The following is a 6,000-nucleotide window of genomic DNA, read 5'->3' as shown; positions in this document are numbered from 1 at the left end:
ATTACCATCCACTGCCAATCCAAAACTGAAGTGTAAAAATGGTAATACATTCAAATGCTCAATCAGAGGATTAACTAGGACAGCAGGTTTGTGTCGGGGAGTGGACCAAAGAGCACTGTAAAAGAACACTTGCATGAGAAATGAGACAAGTTACCACATATATTCTGAACAGCATCACCACAAGTTAAAGGATAAGTTTGGTATTTATTTCTTCACTAACATGCTGCTTATGTATTTGCCGTGCAAAATTGTGTTTTCCTTATTTAAAATTGCTTTCTATAAATGTAAAAAATATCTTTGCCATACTAGACTATATTGTAGTCTACGGGACATGGAGGAAAAGCTTAAAATCTTGACAAATATTTCGATTTTTCAAGCCAAGACCATTGTCAAGTACGATCTGCGTCTTGCAATTACATATACACTGTAAAACATTTTACATGTCATTTTTGAACCAAAAAAAAAACAAACAAAAAAACAAACAACCATTTAAAAGATACCAAGCTGTAAGTGCTCCCTCCTTACTTATTCTTCTTGCACAACAACCCCTCCCATACCCCAAACCACCCAACAAACACACACAAAGACAGACCAAATCACAGTAAACTTTACATGCCAAGTGGTTGGTTTAATTTTTTTTTTTTTTTTTAAATTTACTTTCATAATTTATGTGAGAATTGGCAAAAACCAAAAGAAAACGTATCCTTACCACAAGCAAAATAGTACCAGGAATATGTGATAAAATTACTATTTCCAGATCCCTTTTGTTGTCACAAACACGCGCTGGATACATGGAAGGCATGGATCAATAATCAACAACCATCTTGGCTTCAAATATGGACATACTTTTGTTCAGTTTATAAGCTTTTCATCTGCATCCCACACTCTCAATTATAAAGCATCAAAGGGTCAAGATATTTTTTTAAACTTATAGAAAGTGCTTAATTTTAGAACACAATATTGAATGGAAAATGCATATATACCATGTTTGTGAAGACATAACTTTCGATTTGTCAAAAACCAAACTTATCCATTAAGAGACATACAAATGTGAGTGACAAGCAGACAAATATAGAGAAGACCCTTTCACTTCCAATAGATTTTCTAAAGAAAAGCACCTAAGCCAGTTAACTGCTAAAATAACTTTTAGTGAAACCCACTCCAAGTAAACAAAAAGACAGTACGCACTTTGCCCAGAAATATGCACTTGATGCAACACCTTCCAAGTGGGTGTTTTAAGCATTTAAAAATAAATTGAACTTTTCATGACAAATTGTCTTGCGCTAAAATATAAAGTACAATACAAATAAAATTTATTATTATTATTATGAAAAAAATGAATTTTCTGCCAAGAGCCTTATAATGAATGAGACTACCTTCCACTACTGAGTAATGAATGCAAAAACTCAGAAAACATGGTGATTGTTTGATTGGAGGAACAGCTTAAGGTGCACTAGTTGTGTTTATATGACTAATTCCAATTTCAAAATTACTTTGAAAGACAACTGGCAGATTCTATCATCCAAATTTGAAAATGCTATATTATTTGCAAGTATCTGCATATTAGTCAGATCAAAAGGGTAACAGAAAATTTCACCTTTTTAGGCAATGATTAAAATAACGAAACTTTTGTAATGCCTTATATTTCAAAATTACAAATGGTAACTTCGCATCCAATGATTTTCTTAACCTGCTTAATTCAATTCATGATCACATTAAATGTTTTTCCATTTAATTTAATTTCATTATAGTTAATAAATACAACAATTTATTAATTAAACCTGCTTTTTCTAATATAACACTGGGGGGCTGCTTTTTCAGAGTTTGCCTTCAGTCATACTGATATGATCAGCTAAAAGAAGCAGAGCACAGCACTTTAAACAACATGTAAGATGGCCTTTCTGCCTTGTTAGATTGGGTAAGTTTGAATCCTGCTGCATGTCTGACTTTCAATTTTATTTTTTCTCTTACATAGCTAATTTTCAAAACAAAAATTATCTTGCTCATGGATGTACTGCATCTATCATCTGCAAATTTTCTAGCTGCTCTTTGTTTTCAATTTTGTTTTGGAGCTGGAGGACAATGGAATGTGACAGGAAATTCTAAATGATGCAGTTTATTAGGTGTAAACACTGCATTAACCAATGCTTCAGGTAAGTTATGTGAAACGATTTTTTCATTGTCTATCTTCATTTTTACGATCAATATCCTATATGCCCATTCAATATCAGTAAAATTGTAACAAAAATTTGTTTATACTTTTTTTTTTTTTTAAAGAGTGTATGCCACTAGAATTCTAATAATAAGTAGGAAATATTGTAATATTTACATAGACACCTGATATCAGTCCATATTAATCAATCATGTGTTTGAATAAAATGGAATGAGGAAAGCAAACCACAACTCTGTTGCTTTAATTTATATTACTGCCTCACTGTTAGATGTAAAAAAAACATTTAACCTGTTGGTGTTAAGAGATGTTGGAATGTAAACAAAGAAAATCCATAGGATGATGTATCCTTCAGAAAGACACTATATAAAGAAGTGGGCACTGTTGGTCCCAGAGGGACCACACGCTCATTCAGGAAGTGGTCCCCTGAGGCAGAGAAGGCTCTGAGAGAATGCTTTGCCTTTCCAAATCATGTCCACTGAATTTACCACAGGTGGACTCCAATTAAGCTGCAGAAACATCTCAAGGATGATCAGGGGAAACAGGATGCACCTGAGCTCAATTTTGAGTTTCATGGCAAAGCCTGTGAATACTTATGTACATGTGCTTTCTCAATTTTTTTATTTTTAATAAATTTGCAAAAATCTCAAGTCAACTTTTTTCACGTTGTAATAATGGGGTGTTGTGTGTTGAATTCTGAGGGAAAAAATTAATTAACTTAAGCAATAAGTGCTTCACCAGCAATAACTGATTAACAAAAACCTGCACCCAATGTAGCCATCCAGGATCAACATTGCCCACCCCAATATAAAGTGAAGTGAGTTGAATAGATCAGTTTAAAGTGACAACTTGGGGTACTGCTGAAAACGACAGTAAGATGACTTCAGTCAAGTAAAAAAGTAGGTTCATATACCACCTCATTGATAGAGATGTACTGTATACTAGTGCTGGGCAGTATACCAGTTCATACCATCCATCCATCCATCCATTTTCTAACCCGCTGAATCCGAACACAGGGTCACGGGGGTCCGCTGGAGCCAATCCCAGCCAACACAGGGCACAAGGCAGGAAACAATCCTGGGCAGGGTGCCAACCCACCGCAGGACACACACAAACACACCCACACACTAAGCACACACTAGGGCCAATTTAAAATCACCAATCCACCTAACCTGCATGTCTTTGGACTGTGGGAGGAAACCGGAGCGCCTGGAGGAAACCCACAGTCATGAAAATTCCATGCAGGGAGGACCGGGGAAGCGAACCCAGGTCTCCTAACTTCGAGGCAGCAGCGCTACCACTGCGCCACCGTGCCGCCACCCAGTTCATACCGAAAACTGTTTTTTGTTTTTGTTATGATATGGATTTTTGTTATACAGCAACACCGGTTTAAATTGCCTAAACGACATTCGTAATGTGGCGCAGCGGGAAACTGTTCAAGTGGGGACCTTTTTCACTGCTACACCGCTAATCACAGAGGTGTTGCGCGGGGGCTCTTTTTCACTGCTACACCGCTAAATAGGCAGTGGTAGTGTAGGTATTGCGTGGTGAAAATGGACAGAGAACATTCCGAAACTGAAGCTGTAGCTGACGATAAAGTTGAACATGATGACACAGAAGAACTTTTACCGAAAAAAGGAGTCACGGCCGTTGCCTGGAGATACTTTGTTTTAAAAGGTCAGATGTGGACCATTATGTTCAAATGTGTAAATACTGTTTCTATACTACTGGATAATACTGCAAGCCGAGTTATACTTGTTTTATTTTTTTTCAATACAGTGTAATGTACCTGGGTACTGTGTAATAATGTGACAACATGTTGACTTTATTCTCGACATTTCCACTTTAATCTTGACACTTATGACGAGAATAAAGTCGACATGTTGACTTTATTCTCGCCGTTTATGTCTATATACAGCATTTATTTATATAGCACATTTTCAAACATATAATGTAACTCAAAGTGCTTTACATGATGAAGAAAAAAGAGAGAAAAAAGACAAAGTAAGTATTAAAATAAGACAACACTAATTAACATAGAATAAGAGTAAGGTCTGATGGCCAGGGAGGACAGAAAAAACAAAAGAAAAACTCCAGACGTCAAGATTAAAGTTGACATGTTGACTATATTCTCGTAATTTGTCATTAAAGTAGAACATCGTAAACTAAACTTCATTGTAAAATGAATATTTAATTTACTAGATTTTCTCAAACCCCGTCATAAGTTATATAGCACATTAAATGCTTTGTGTTAAGTGTTCCCCAAGCCATTTTAAATTGGTACGTGCTACTTAAACTGACTTCCTCTTGTACTGAGAAGGCGCCCGCAGTGATCGCTGCACAGAATACATTCACTTCATGATATTCTTGCTCTCTGAACATTTAGAATGCTAAGATAAATACCTGATATAATTTTCATGATGAAATGCAATAAAGCATGTATTAATCATGTGGGGGCACGGCGGCGTGGAGGTTGCACTGCTGCCTCACAGCAAGGGTGTCTTGGGTGTACCCTGCCTTGAATGTTTTTCTAGTGGGTTTACTCGGCATGCTTCTGTTTCCTTTCAAAGTCATGTAGGGGTTTTGTTATGCTATATTGACCCTGCTAGTGTATGTTTTGCTCGTATTCACCTTGCGATGTGCTGGCGACTCGTTCAGGATTTGCTCCTGCCTCGCACACAATGCTTGCTGGGATGGGCGCAACCCTGAATGGATGGCATAATTAAACATGCATAATGAAGATATTTTTAAAGTTCTGAACATTCCGTGGGCTAAGTTTATAACTAGTTTTAATTTCACAAAGACATTTATCGTGTGGTGATTGGTTATATGGAGAAAGAAAAAGGAAGGATAGGAACTGGGGTTTTGGTACGTCAGACAGACAGCACGCGTGCAATAAAGAAAGCCTGGTCAGAAGAACATCCACTGAATTCTGTGTTCTAGTCTCCGACCACCAGATCACAAACCCAACATTTACACAATATTTAAGTTGAACCTTTGCGATACCCATTCATACACCTAGTTTTTTGGAGCCTCGTCACACCTGCCATAAAGTTCTCTAAACTGAACATACACCTGGGGACCCCTTACTGCGAGGGAGCAGCACTACCGCCTCACTACCGTGCATGTTTCACACCTGCTTTACTGCATTTCATCATGAAAATGATATCAAGTATTTATCTTAGCATTCTAAATTTTCAGAGAGCAGGAATATCATGAAGTGAATGGATTCTGTGCGGTTATTGCTGCCGGCGTCTCCTCTTAGTGCGGAGGAAGTCAGTTTAAGAAGCGTAGTGATTAACAACTGCACAAAGCATTTAATGTGCTGCATTAACTTATGATGGGGTTTGAGAAAATCTAGTAAATTAAACACTGATTTTAGGATGAAGTTTTGTTTACGACATTCTACTTTAATTATAAAATAAACAGCAAGAATAAAGTGGAAATGTCGACTTTAATCTCGACATAAGCGTCAAAATTAAAGTGGAAATGTCGAGAATAAAGTCAACATGTCGTGGTTATTCTTGACATATAGTTTGTTTTTTTCTTCCCTGTGTCCGTATTTTTTTTTGTCTTCACAGTGGCCCTAATACGATTCCGTAGGGCTATACCACAAATAGCATTATAAATGCATGTTGCAGTTTTATTATTTATGTATATAGCTTAGCTTGAAGCAAGGTCCATATTAATGCAGTTTGCCTAAATGATGGTTCAGTTGGTAAAGATGTCATCACCAAGGTGCACTTGTTTTATTTTATTTATTTAATTTGGTGAATACTGTGTAATGCACCTGGGCTTGAAGTCTTGAAGTAATAGTGCAACTATCAGTA

The 6,000-nt window shown here is 36.7% G+C and overlaps 1 protein-coding gene across 2 annotated transcripts in view; it reads right to left on the bottom strand.

The window, feature by feature from the left end:
* abcf1 (ATP-binding cassette, sub-family F (GCN20), member 1) overlaps positions 1–6,000 on the bottom strand; it is a 546,353-nt gene that overhangs the window by 130,127 nt on the left and 410,226 nt on the right. The gene's annotated exons all lie outside the window — the stretch shown is intronic.

The sequence above is a fragment of the Erpetoichthys calabaricus genome, chromosome 1, assembly GCF_900747795.2.
Source record: "Erpetoichthys calabaricus chromosome 1, fErpCal1.3, whole genome shotgun sequence".
NCBI classification, from domain to species: Eukaryota; Metazoa; Chordata; class Cladistia; order Polypteriformes; family Polypteridae; genus Erpetoichthys; species Erpetoichthys calabaricus.
The sequence above is the reverse complement of the archived record's forward strand: the minus strand, read 5'-3'. Positions and strand labels throughout refer to the sequence as shown.